Consider the following 14,052-nt stretch of genomic DNA (forward strand, 5'->3'; position numbering starts at 1 on the left):
TCCATCCAAAGAACGTTGAGTGGCCAAGACAATCCTGAAAAAGAACAAAGTTGAAGTACTTCAAACTATCAAATATTAAAACTTCTATGGAGCTAATGTAATTGATATTGACCAAGGATAGGCAATGAAAAGAATAAAAGATCCAGAAACAGACCTATACATACAAGGTCATCTGATATTTTACCGAGTTAGCACTATAAAAAGAAAAAGGATTTCTTTTCAATAAATGATGCTGAGTCAATTAGCTATCCAAGCAGAGAAAGCTGAATTCTGATTCTTACCTCATACTATTATTTATAAACATTTCTGTGAGGTAGATCATAGACTTAAGTGCGAAAGGTGAAGCAGAAATCTTCTAGACAAAAATAACAGACAATATTAATGATTAAAGTTTTAAAATATGTTAGCAGAGTCTTTGACACTCCTTACTGTAAAAGGTAGAGTCTAATTCCCCTCCTTTTCAATGTGGGCCAGACCTACTGACCACCTTCTAATGAACAGCATGTGTTGGGAAGGACACTGCATGACTTTCACAGCAAGATTAAAAAAAAAAAATCAAGGTAACAACTTCCTTCCAATTCTCCTTGTCTCTTGGGTTATACACTTCTGCATACTGGAGCCACTATCAGAATGCTGGCCACCCTGAGGCTTTCCTGCTGGAGAGACCATGTAGAGAGACCACATAGAAATAGGGGGGAAGAGCCTCCCTGAAGAGCCCCACTGCTCCAGCCCTGATCTGTCCTAAGTCCTACCATCTGTGTTAGTTTTCTGTGGCTGCTGTAACAAATTGGCACAAACTTGGCGGCTCAAAGCAATACATATTTGTTTTCTAATGGATCTGGAGGTCAGAAGTCTGAAATCAGTCACGGGGGTGTGGGGGGCAAAATCAGGCTTTAGGGCTACAGCTTCCTCTGGAGACTGTAGACAAGAACACTTTCCATGCCTTTTCCAGCTTGTAGAACTGCCTTCTTTGGCATGTGTCCCTTACTCTATCTTAAGATCCAGCAGCATAGCGCCCAGCTTTAGTGGTCACATTGCTTTCTTCGGTGCCAAGTCCCCTTCTACTTCCCTTTTTTTTTATAGACACTTGTATTTGCATTTAGAGCCCAGTAAGATAATCCAGGATAATCTCCTCATTTCAAGAAACTTATTTCTTCATGACTCCAAAGTCTCTTTTGCGTTATAGGTAACATTCACAGTGACTGGGGACTAGGACCTATATATCGTTGGGGGCCATTACTCGGCCTATGGCACCATTGCAGATGAGAGAGATGTGTGAGTGAAGAAACCTTGGGAAAATACCCTACTCTGGTCACTTCCCATCGGGAACCTCTTGAGAGACCTGAGCCATGACTGCATGGCTGTCACTAAATTCTTGACCCACAGAAACCATAAGAAGTTGTTCTATGCTACTAAATTTTGGTGCTCCTTGATGAAATTTTCCTCGGCAAAATGAAGAAAATAGGGAAAGTACAAATGAGCTGGGCACAAAGCTAAAATTATTCCTTTTCAAATATTTTACTTTTTTCTTAGACTATATTCTTTCTATTCTTTTGGTGCAAATATACTCAATTAGGAAATTATATTAAAAGTACATGATGGCCCATGATTTTTTGAAAATGCAAAATTCATATTCTTTGTCAGTTTCACATTAAAAATTTTTTCACTTTGAGATTTGGAAGCAGGGAGCTCCTGGCTGTAGGATAACATCTGACTTCACTGGTCTGCACACAAAGCTCCCCACATGCCTCTGGGACTCTTTCTTGGGCTTCTTCTGCTGTAAGTCTCCAGTTTATGCCTCAGTATTTCTACTGATTTTCTCACGTACAATACACTGTTTCACTACAAGATGCCTCTGTGTGCCATTCTTCTGCCTGAAATTCACTTCCCCTTCTCTTCTTTTATTGCACCATTTCAGCTCAACCTTGAAAACTCCCTTTGAAGGAAACATTCCCCCCCTCTTTTTTTCACTCTGTACTTAATCTGTATCTTAACATTGAAAGCTTTGTTAAAATGATCTTTCTGAACGTATACCTCAGCTACTAGACAGTAACATCCTCGACACGTTTTTTAAAAATCCTTATACTCCTAAAAATTCACAGAAGATATGGAGAGAACAGGTGCTCAAGGAATGTTTGTCAGAGTATGGGTATGTTTTGAAATACAAATAGAAATCTTAGGTCTGGTAAATATCTCTATCTGGTGTAAATTGCGGTCTGACACTCTAATCCCCTTTGTACCGATAGGATGTGTTCTAAGCACTTTTTTTTTTGCCTCTTTATGTTTACTAATGTATTTTTCCAGTTTTATTAAGATATAATTGAATACAGCACTGTATAAATTTAAGGTATAGACCGTAATGGTTTGACTTACATATGTTGTGAAGTAGTTACCACAATTAGTTAACATCTATCATCTCATATAGTTAACAAAAAAAGAGAAAGAAAAAAAAACCCATGTATTTCATGTGAACTCGTAAGATCTACTCTCTTAACAGCTTTCAAATATGCTACATAGCAGTGTTAGCTGTAGCCACCAGGTACATTATATCCCTAGTGCTGATTTATCTTTTGACTGGAAGTTTGTACCTTGTGAACACCTTCCTCCAAGTCCTTCCCCACTCCCCACCCCCACCACTCCCCATCTCCAACTCTGGTGACCCCGCATCTGAGCTCTTTTTCTTTGGGTTTTAACCACTTTTTTTTGTTTTGTTTTTGTTTTGTTTTGTTTTGTTTTGTTTTGTTTTGTTTTTTAGATGGCTTTATATTTCTGAAAAGATTTTCTTTGATGAGTTCAATCTCCTTCCCTTAACTTCCACCACAAGTCCTAGTTCTGCCGTCTGGAGATACAGTCTGTGTCCTCTCCTACATAATAGTGTGTCACAGCCATAAAGCCAGTTAGCAGGTGTCCACTTAGTCTGCTGACCTGCAGGCCAAATGTACTGCACTTGTCCATTTCTTGTTGACGTCCTTTCTCCGCCTTCCACAGCCAGCTCACTGTCTGTATCGCCAGTAACAGAAAACATGACAAAAGTGGCTTAAACAAGATACTGCTTAGTTTCTGCACGTGAAAAACTCAAGAGGTCTGCAATCGCAGCAATGCCACCAGAGACCCAGGCTCCTTTAGTCATCCTTAGCACATGGCTTTTGTCCTTGTTGACACTGTCACATGATTACGACATGGCTGCTCGCCTTCAGGACAGCATCTCTGTTCCAAACTAGAAGACAAAGGGCAAAAAGCAAAAGGAATGTGGGTGTGAAATATGTGCTCCTTACAGGGTGTTCTCAGGAGGATGTAGCTTCACAAACATCTGATTGACCATAACTATATCACATAGTTGCAAGGAAAGCTGGGAAACAGTAATTTTGCTGGACACCTTATCTCTTTGAAAAAAATTGTATGGGAGAAAAGGAGAATAAATATTAATAGTGATAGGCAACTACTAGTGTGTGGTGTGTGTTAATTAATACAACTTTGCTAATGACCTTCTTAAAAGAAAGGTCCCTCGGTCTGACAATATGTCCTGAATGTTGTGCCCAGCAGATTACTGAATGCCCAGAACCTCTCTCTGTCTGTATGTATGCATTTATTAAGATAGCTGAAGATTGGCCCTATTTTGTAAGGTGCCACATCACTATTATATGTTTATATCATTTTTACAAAGAACTAAAAAATACAGTTATTTCTCTCATTCTGCTATTCAGCCTGGCCTCCACTAAAACTTTGTAGTTGCGATTCTGAAATCCAGTGAAATCCATTGTACTCCAGCAGATTTTATGATGCATATCCTGGTCCATGATTTAAATATGCTGAAAACCTTTTTGAAGCTTAATTTCGTCATCTGTTGCAGGCACTATCTCTCCAAAATTTGCATCATCAGCAAATTTAATAAGTGTTTTTTTTTTTTTTTTAATAATTTTGTGAGGGAGACATACATGGAAACCCATAATTAGGTTGAAATAGTTAATCTGCTATTAAGTATATTAGTAAAGATATGTATATGGTATAAGAGGAACTTGGAAGAACATGCATCTGCCTGGGATTCTGGGAGGTTAAACCACAGATGATACTAATTTTGAACATTAAAGATGAGGTGAATTTTGCCTGAGATACCACATTTAAATGAGTATTCCTAAAAGAAGAGATACAATAAGAAAAGGCTTGGGGCGCCTGGCTGGTTCAGTTGGTTAAACGTTAGACTCTTGATTTTGGCTCAGGTCATGATCTCACAGTTTGTGAGTTTGTGAGCTCTGCGCTGACAGTGAGGAGCCTACTTGGGATTCTCTGTCTCCGTCTCTCTCTGCCCCTCCCTACTCTGTGTCTCTCTCAAAAATAAATAAATAAATAACTTAAAAAAAAAAAAAAAAAAGAAAAGGCCCAAGGGTGTGACAGACTGAAATTACAAATGCCATGGTCTGGCACAGCAGGGGCATGGAAAGGAAGTAGGAGATGAGGCAAGAAAATAACCTAAGTTTATCCAGGAAGTTTGAACTTTACTTTTGATTGATGTTCCTCAGAGACAGGCTTTAGACTAGGTATACATTTTGGAAAGATTTTTCCATACCTGTCTTTTAAATTTACAGGTGCATTTTTGTTGCCAACAATGGTCGAGTAGACACTATAAGAGACTAGATTATTCAAGTCCTTTCTTCATCTGTACCATGTGATCCTATTTCCCTTCAGATGTGATGACCATATGTCTCATTTTCTAAGATTCTGAATTTGAAATCATCTATCTTGTGACTGCTCAAATTATTCTCAGACTTGTCAGTCCATGTGTTCTGATTTGTGTTCCAGAAAACCTAGGGGCTCCTGGGTGGCTCAGTCAGTTAGGCGTCCGACTTCGGCTCAGGTCATGATCTCACAGTTCGTGGGTTCAAGCCCTGCGTCGGACTCTGTGCTTGGAGTCCAGAGCTTGCTTCGGACTCTGTGTCTCCCTCTCTGTCTCCTCCTTCCCAGCTCACGCTCTGTCTCTGTCTCTCTCTCAAAAATGAGTAAACATTGGGGCGCCTGGGTGGCGCAATCGGTTAAGCGTCCGACTTCAGCCAAGTCACGATCTCGAGGTCCGTGAGTTCGAGCCCCGCGTCAGGCTCTGGGCTGATGGCTCAGAGCCTGGAGCCTGTTTCCGATTCTGTGTCTCCCTCTCTCTCTGCCCCTCCCCCGTTCATGCTCTGTCTCTCTCTGTCCCAAAAATAAATAAACATTGAAAAAAAAATTAAAAAAAAAATGAGTAAACATTAAGAAAAAAATTAAAAAAAAAAAAAAAAAAGAAGAAAAGAAAACCTAACCGGTGGTCCTCTGATCACATACTTCCCTTCCTATGGGACATGCTCTGATGGTCTTCAGCTCCTTCAACATATTCTATCTGGTGTTTCAGGGGAGATATCAGATCTGCAATATGAATTAGCCAAAGAACACCATGCTTGCCATTCTATTTAATGACAATGAGAAATGCCAGTAATGAAAGGGGTAAGCAATAGCACAGTCTGTAAGCTTGTATTTTAGCCTGTGTACAAGAAGCTCACAACCTTAATTTTCACAGCAACATAAATATTATGACTATAATTAACCATGAATATTTGATGAAGTTGGAGAGCATTATCTACACTTGCTTAATATCACTGGATGTCATTCTAAATTTTGGATGCTTTTTAAGTATGGAAATGCTCTCTGTGTGCTGCCAAGTTTCTAAACAAATGCCTGGTGGAAAATTACACCTTAGCCAGAACAATAACCCAAGTAAATAGGTAATAATGGATATGTATTTTGCACATTAGCTTGACACACGGCATTAAAATGTCCCAGGACATTAAAGACTGAGTTTTTATAAAGACAATTAAAATAGACATAACGGCCATGCTTCATTCGAGGGATTGATGCATTGCAGAGAAGTATTTTTCTCACATGAAAAAGAAAATGGTGCCTTGCTAAAATGCCAGGCGTTTTCAAGTTGGAAGGGGTGGGAGCATCTCTGAGAGACACAAATTTCCAGGTGGCATTTGAATGCTTAAAGGTGATCTGGAGTCCAAACCCTAGTGGTCTACTAGGGCGATCTATAGCCCTAATGTCTTTGTCAAGAAACAAAAAGTGTGCTTACTGGATATTTGTTCCTAACTTTTATTTATTAGAAAAGTTTTTTTCTTTTCGAAACGTGCATTATTTTTTTATTTTACAGTAAAGCCATATAAGTTATAGTAAAAAGGGGGCTTCTGAACAAGGTATTTTAAATATAAAGGCAGAGTACAGCCAGGGATCACTATAACAGGTGTTTTTGGTCCTCAGAGGCTTCATAGTGTAAGGCATTAAGATTCCTAAACCTGTTGCATGGGCTTTGTACTTCTGAAGATTGGTAGGCATTGGTTGATGTGGTATCTTAAAGATGGCTGCAGATTATCTGCCATCTTCTTTCCTTCCTTCCTTCCTTCCTTTATTTATTTATAAATGTTTATTTATTTATTTAAAGAGAGAGAGGGAAAGGATGCATGTGAGAGTGGGAAAGGGGCAGAGAGAGAGGGGAGAGAGAATCCCAAGCAGGTGGAGCCTGACAGGGGTCTGGATCTCAGGAACCATGAGATCATGACCTGAGCTGAAATCCAGAGTCGGATGCTTAATCGACTGAGCCACCCCGGCACCCACTTTCATTATTATTCATTAGCTCCCATTGAGAGGTGGAGTCTAATTCTTGCTATCAGAATCTAGACTAACTTGCTTGATCAATGAATATGGAAGAAGTGATACTATAGTTCTGAGGCTAGCGCCTAAGAGGACTGGCAGCTTCCAACTTGCCTTCTGAGAGCTGTAAGCTACTATGAAGGAAGGCAGGTGATGCAGAAGCCAGCTTTCTGGGAGGAAGTGCTAGCCACATGGAGTAGCACACGTAAGTGCTCTTGTGGACACGTACACTTGCAGCAACAGCCAGAATCAAGTGCCAGACATGTGAATGTCCCATGCAGGTGATTCAGCCCCAGCCACCATCTGATGGAAAGGACATGAAGTACACCAAGCAAAACTGCCCAGCTGAATCCCATCTTCCCACAGAACAATGAGAAAAAATAATAATTGTTCACACCATTAATAATTGTTTACATGAAATTAAGTGTTTACACCATTAGCTTTTGGAGTAATTTGTAATGCAACTATAGATATAGATCAGGAAGGGCAATGGAAATGTGAGTGCCATGAATTAGAAAGCTTTTTGCCTCCTCTTTTCCTGCTTCCCTTCCATCCTTCAGCCAGAGGTGAGTTGGAATACCTTTAGCCCTGGTAGGGGGCAGAGAAGCATCTTCAGATAAAAACGTGTTAGAGTAGAGGGTATAGGGCCACTGATACCCACTGCTACCTTTAGCGTGTGCTACATAGTATTCTGTTTAAGATCATGGGCTCTGGAGTCAGATATGCTTTTGTTCAAAACCCAGCCCAAACCCCTACCAACTGTGGAGCCCTAGGCAACTTCTCTCATCTTTTGGTGCCTCGTTTTTCCCACCTAAACCATAAAGGAAATTATGGATGTAAAGCTCTTTAGAATAATGCTGACATATAGGAAGAGGTCAATAAATATTCATTGTTGTTATTGTTTCTGTGATGCAGGTAGTGGTGAGGCTCTTAAAGATACTCTGACACTCGTAATTTGCCTTTCCTATGCCAATTTCTGGCATTTCTTTTAATATCAGGTTCTGTTTTTTGTGAATCAATTAACAAACAATTCATGGTATTCCATGGCCTTCAGTATGATTTTATCAATTTTTTTTTAGAGTTTTACAAAAAATTTTAAATGTGGTATTTGAATATTTTATGTAGCTTGCTATTGTTATTTTCTAGAAGCGATTAAATATCAGAAAAATACACATGGTGATGCATTAGAAATTTTAACTGACCTCCCCTGAATTAATTAATGGGGTTAATCATCATTCTCCATGCAGTCTGGGGATTGTCCTGACTCATGCTCATGATACATTGAAAGCTCAGGGCTGGGGCTGCCTCCTGTATGCTGTCCGTAGCCCTTCATCAGTTGTTTCTTGTGCAGCCTCATCCACCAAAGCCCCCAAATTTCTCTCATGTAATAGTCAAAGGAATAAGTTGAGTTAGAGTTAACTAAGTTCTAACTAAACTCAGAACTTGTAGCTTGGAAACCAAGCAAGAATTCTTGGCCAGTTTGGAATTTAATCCCACCTTTCAGCTTTGGGGGTAGATCCTGATGAAGCCAGCAGTAAGTGATGCTAAGTCAGTACCTGAAGAATGCTTCCCAGGGGTGTGTGTGTGTGTGTGTGTGTGTGTGTGTGTATTTGTGCGCGCATGCACTTGAAAAGGGAGGAGAGGAAGAGTGAGAGCCACAGATGTGATGAGATGATGTGTTCCCAGGCTCTGCCTCTTGCCGTCCTACTCTGCCCTTTTTGTGTGGGAGGGCACAGGGACAGGGGAGTGGCCTGGGGCTCAGCAATCAAGATGGGAGAGAACCAGAGCCCTCAAGGTGAGGAAAGGGGATAAAAACAGAGAGAGCAAAACACAAGGATGAAATGTCTTCCTGTGTTTCCCTGCATTTGGGGAAAACAATGGCTACTGGCCAATAAAAAGTTCCCTAACAGCACACTTAGCATAATAAAGCACAAATCACTGGCCCCATTTTTCTTTCTTTCAGCCTCTGTCAGCAAAATTGTTTGGGTTGAGGTGCACATGAGAAATAGTCCAAAGGTTTGCTTGCCTGAGCCCTCTCAGGACGCCCTGGCCACTCACATGTATTCCTGATGTTTCCCAGGAGGCCAATGATTTGCACAACACACCCTTCCCCAGATCCCAAAGCCAAACATTGACATATTCCAGCCATCATTTCACATTGCCTTCCTCCACGAAGCTTTCTTTGTGCACTGAACTCTAAGAATCGCTCTGAGTGCCCTCAGATAAACTTACGCTACTCATCTCTCTCAGTTTAAGATGTGTGCCGTGGAACGGAAGTGTTTGCTAATGCTTAGCATGACACAAAAGCTGTTTCTGCATTTTGCCATCATACATTTCTCTCGTCCTTAGCTCAGCATCTCTGTGCTGCGGGGAGAGGTGCCACACAATACGCAGATGGAGCAGGAACGGAGGAAGGTTTCCCTGGGGCTCAAAACTCATGCTGCCATATGCTGTCCTCTCTCCTTCTGAATTCTGTCAAGCACACTGGCCACTGGCTGGCACAGAGTGACAAAGATGGAGAGGGTTTAATCAGCTGAAAGTCTTCAATTTAGAGCCAATTCAATAACCTCTTTAAGTTAAAAAAGAGACAAGCGTCAATTTAAGTTATTTATTTGGGAAAAAAAATCCTCCTTCTCTCCCCTGTAAATTAATTTTTCCAGGAATTCTGTGTGATCCCAGTAAGGTGAACACTTTGAATTAGCCTGTTTTATGTAATACAGAAATGATTTTAAAACCCCCATAGACTAAGATATAGTTTTACTACCTGTCAGTCTTCTTTTTCTTGAACGTCCCAGTGAGCACTAACATTTTTTATGTGTCTCTGCACAACTTAAATTATAGGCCTGCTTATTTTTTATCTTAAACATAAATAAAATTTATTATCACCAGAGCAGTAGTGAACCCAAGCTTTTTATACTATCATTCCTTTACAGAGTCAAAGAAGTTTTGTTCTTACACTTTCTTGTAGCTTTTCAAAACCTTTAATATCAGCTTTAGTCTTTTGTTCCTTCTTTACTTGCTCCTATATATTTTTTCAGTTTGTGTTAAAATATAATAAAATGGCCCAAATTATTTTAATTCAACGTCCTGCCTTTCCTTTGATACTTTATTCCAGATGAATTACATTGATAAATTTTAAGAGATTGACTTTTATTTTAGAGAGAGAGAGAGAGAGAGAAAAGAGAGAGAGCAGGGGAGGGCAGGGGGGGGGGGGAAGGGGGAGGGGGGGGGAAGAGAGAGAGAGAGAGAGAGAGAGAGAGAGCGAGAATATTAAGCAGGCTTCATGCCCAGTGCAGAGCCCAACACGGGGCTCGATCTCACAACCATGAGATCATGACCTGAGCTGAAATCAGGAGTCAGATGCTCAACTGACTGAGACACTCAGGTGCTCCAAGAGATTGCCTTTTAAGTTTCAAATGGGACCCCACTCTTGTCAAGTTACTATTGTTAAAATAGTAAAAGACTTTTCCAGAAAAGAGAGATTAATCAAAGTAACCTGTAGCAGGTGTCTTACTTCAGCTGTAGGATTGTTAAGTGAGTTCACTCCTACAATCATGGCAGTAGCCATTTTGGCCAAGGATAGTGACTAGTCCCACTGAGTAAAAGGGTCTCCAAGGGGCATTTTGTGGGAAAAGGCTGTTATTCTTCACAGTGTCTACTTGAAAAGATAAGTGAGGCATCCCTCATGATCTTACTTTATAGTGTCTAAAAAAATTATCTGAAGCTTAGAATTTGACAAAAGGAATTACTGGATTGGGGGGGGGGGCTTAGCTTTCTAGTATTTTATAACTCTTAGGGATGGGATTAACTGGTAGATTTTTGTCCAACAGTGTTGCAGATAATTTCATTTTTCCATTGAACCCAGCGCTAATCTTATCCTAGCTTTGCCAACGCTCTTTGGAATGAGTTTTATATCTTATTGTTTCCCTCCTCCTTAGTAAGTTCAATAGAATATTTGACACATGCTCATTGATATCTGTACGAAAGTCACAATTGCACCTTTGTGAAATTTTAATAATGATTTCATCCCATTATGGAATCAACATCCATCAATTTATTTTGGCATTTCCCAAACTTATTTATGTTTCTTTGTTGTATCGCTGCTTGTCTCCTTAAAGTTAAAAAAAAAATGCTCCCAAATTCTGTGTTTCTGACAGTGTCCTATGGAATCCATATTATATGCCATACCAGACTCAATCTTTAATGTTAGAAAAGTCCTAAATGTTTTTAGTTTGACACTATTAGGAACTACCTCTTTATTCTAACTAATTTTCTCTGGGCCTTTCCTGGTTTTGATATGTCTTTCTGGAAATTAGGTGAAGAGAAGTTTTTTCTGGGCATAGCCAAGAGCAAAATTATTAGAGAGGGAAAAAAATGGAAGAATTGTTGTGTTGTACTAGGTGCTTTGACACACTTACTTTGATCTAATCTTCATGGTACTCTGGTGAATTGTATGTGTCATTATTTACAGATGAAGTAACTGAGACTGAAGCCTGTCCATCTGGTGAGTGGCAGATTCTAGATCCTATCCTATTTCTGTCCTAAGCCCATGTACTTTCTATTATCCGATATCACTTAAACCAGTTCTCCATTCTGGTTGCAGTCAACATCCTGTGGGTACAACAAAATGATGTGTCCATGTGCAGAATGAGCAACGTACTGAATATCATGACCTGGTGCCCAAATCACGTAAGGTGCAGGATTATATTTTCAAGATGGACAAGCTTTGAAAAACAGCAATCTTTTTGCCTTTCCTTTTTCTTGTTCTCACTTTGACACACTTGGACCCGTACATAGCTTTCATGGTCACATACATGGGCTGAAGTGTCGTTACAATTGGAAGAACCCATACTGTGATAAACACTGGGCATTGTTAGATGTAGAAAAAATTGAGACCCCCATGGTCCCAACAAATGAGTTGGCTTGTACGTGGGCTAGGTATTGAGAAAGAGGAGGGAAGTGGCCAGGTTTGTTAAATATAGCAAGGTGTGTGAAGCAGAGACCAAAAGTAGCACCATCTGGAGCCATCGTTCACCTGTGTTCCTTACTTGCCGATCTGCTTGGGTATTTTGTGATATTTTAATTTCCTTTTTGTTTCTCTTTTATGGGAAGCCATCCTGACTTGCCAAAAGGCCCCTGCAGGCTTCAATGGTGATGCATTAATTTGGTTACTTCAGCACCACCCATAATAAAAGAGCTCACCCTACTCTCCCTCTGTTCTATCCAAATAGAATCATTAAAATCGTGGAACTAGCAAAAAGAAGTAATTGAATTAAAGAATGTAAAGAATGCACAACTTCATTTAATATACTTAATTTACTGTGTTTTTAAAGAATTAAATGAAATTCTAAAATGAAGTGTCCTTTAAAGCTCACATTTTTGCCTCTCAATTTTATTTTCTGGGTTAAAAATAAAAAAACCCGACTTTTGTGCCGAGGACAATAAAGTGGAGATAAGGCGCAAATTTCCTTCTTTCAGGGAATGTGAATGGATGAAGATATGTTTCTAATTTTCAGAACAAATGTGCTTCTTTTCCAAGACTCTTAGTCGTTACAAACCTTGCAACTTTGCTTAGAGAAGATATTCAAGGCAAAATATTTCTATGAGATTCATGGAAGAGAAAAATGATGAATCATCTCAATTCTAATGTGGAAATGATTTTTCTGTAGCTTTACTTGTACTGTGAAGAGAGCTCTACACCTGCTGCACACTATATTTTATCTTGAGTTTAAGAGAATAGAAAAGATGCTGCTATTTCTTCCTCAAAATAGTACTTTTGCATCCACAGTCCCCTCCCTAACAGAATTTCAGCCCAGCCTGAAATGAAGGTCACATCAAGTACCAAAGATATTTCAGTTCTGAGATGGATAATCACAGCAGCTATTCCAGTCATGAAAAAGTTTTGCATGAAGTCATTTACTTGTGTCTTGTACTAGAGAGGAAACCTAATAGTTGCCATTGCTACTGGAGATATTTTATTGCTGTCTTAAGAGGATTACTATCATAAGGGCATTGCAGTCTTAAAATCTTCAGCTATTTAATAAGAATTTAATGATGTTAAATTACTTAACACCAAGAAAAAATAAGACTCCTTGCAAAAGACACGGGAATTATTTGATCTAGATACTGACAACTGGGTAAGAATCTAAAGTCTATAACTGGAACACAGGCCATGTGGAGCTATTGACCATGATTCCTTTGTTTTCATATAGATTCATTCACCCAGGTTACCAGTACAATCAAATCCTGGCTTCATTTAATTAATATTTGAAGACATTTGTTAAACATCTACCCCATCCAAGAGGTACGTCTCAGTACAAGAAGAGCTCTAGTCAGCATCCTTGCTGTGGCGCAGCAGGATCAAGGTGTCTGATGTGGCTGAGTTTTATCTCCAACCTTCTCACTTGCTCTGTTGCATTCACATGATTCCTGTCTTTAAATACACCAAGACTTTTCCCACTTTAGAATACTCATACACTCTTCTCAGTCTTCATGTGGCTGACATCATATCATTTAAGATTCAGCTTACGACATTTCTCCATTTCTTACATTGGCTAACGTACTAGACTCCCACCCACATTTGTAGTCATCTTTGCTTCCTTTCCTCTGTTTTATCTTCTTCTTATGAGTTGCCACTATTTAAAATAGTCTAGTTTACTTAGTTACTCAATTGTGTATCATTTGTTTCTAAACCAGGGCGAAGGTTCTGGAAAGGAGGGATCGTACCTATCTTGTTCCTTCACTACAGCATTTAGGACGATGTCTCATTCAGAGTGCACCCTCAAAAAAACATAGAAAGATATAGTTGAGCGTTTATAAGTTTAAATTTTTTTTAATGTTTATTTATTTTTGAGAGAGCGAGGGAGACACAGAATCTGAAACAGGCTCCAGGCTCTGAGCTGTCAACATAGAGCCCGACGAGGAACTCAAACTCACGGGCCTCAAGATCATGACCTGAGCCAGAGTTGGCCGCTTAACCAACTCAGCCACCCAAGCGCCCCAAGAGTTTTTAAGCTTACAGCAAGAGGGACAGAAACCTACATTTATTTTACAAAGTAGAAAGTTGAAACTCTTGCAAGGGGATTGAAATGCAAATGGGAGTTCCTAGGAAGGCAGGTATCTTCACCAAAATAAAAGATGGCAGCATTTCAACCGTGTTATGAAATGGGTATATTTTTATAGAGAGAGAGGAGGGAAGGATGGTCTAAGTGCTTCTAGGTAAGTTTCAGTATCAGATAAACCAAGATTTGAGGAAAGCGGTGAGCAATCCAGGGAAGAGAAGATACGTGAGTTTTACTTTAAAAGTAAAGTAAGTGACTTCACATGGAATCGGAGATGTCTTACGGCCGAGCTCCAACATTCGACATCTGGGCTACTGTT

The sequence above is a fragment of the Lynx canadensis genome, chromosome A1 (assembly GCF_007474595.2).
Source record: "Lynx canadensis isolate LIC74 chromosome A1, mLynCan4.pri.v2, whole genome shotgun sequence".
Classification (NCBI taxonomy): domain Eukaryota; kingdom Metazoa; phylum Chordata; class Mammalia; order Carnivora; family Felidae; genus Lynx; species Lynx canadensis.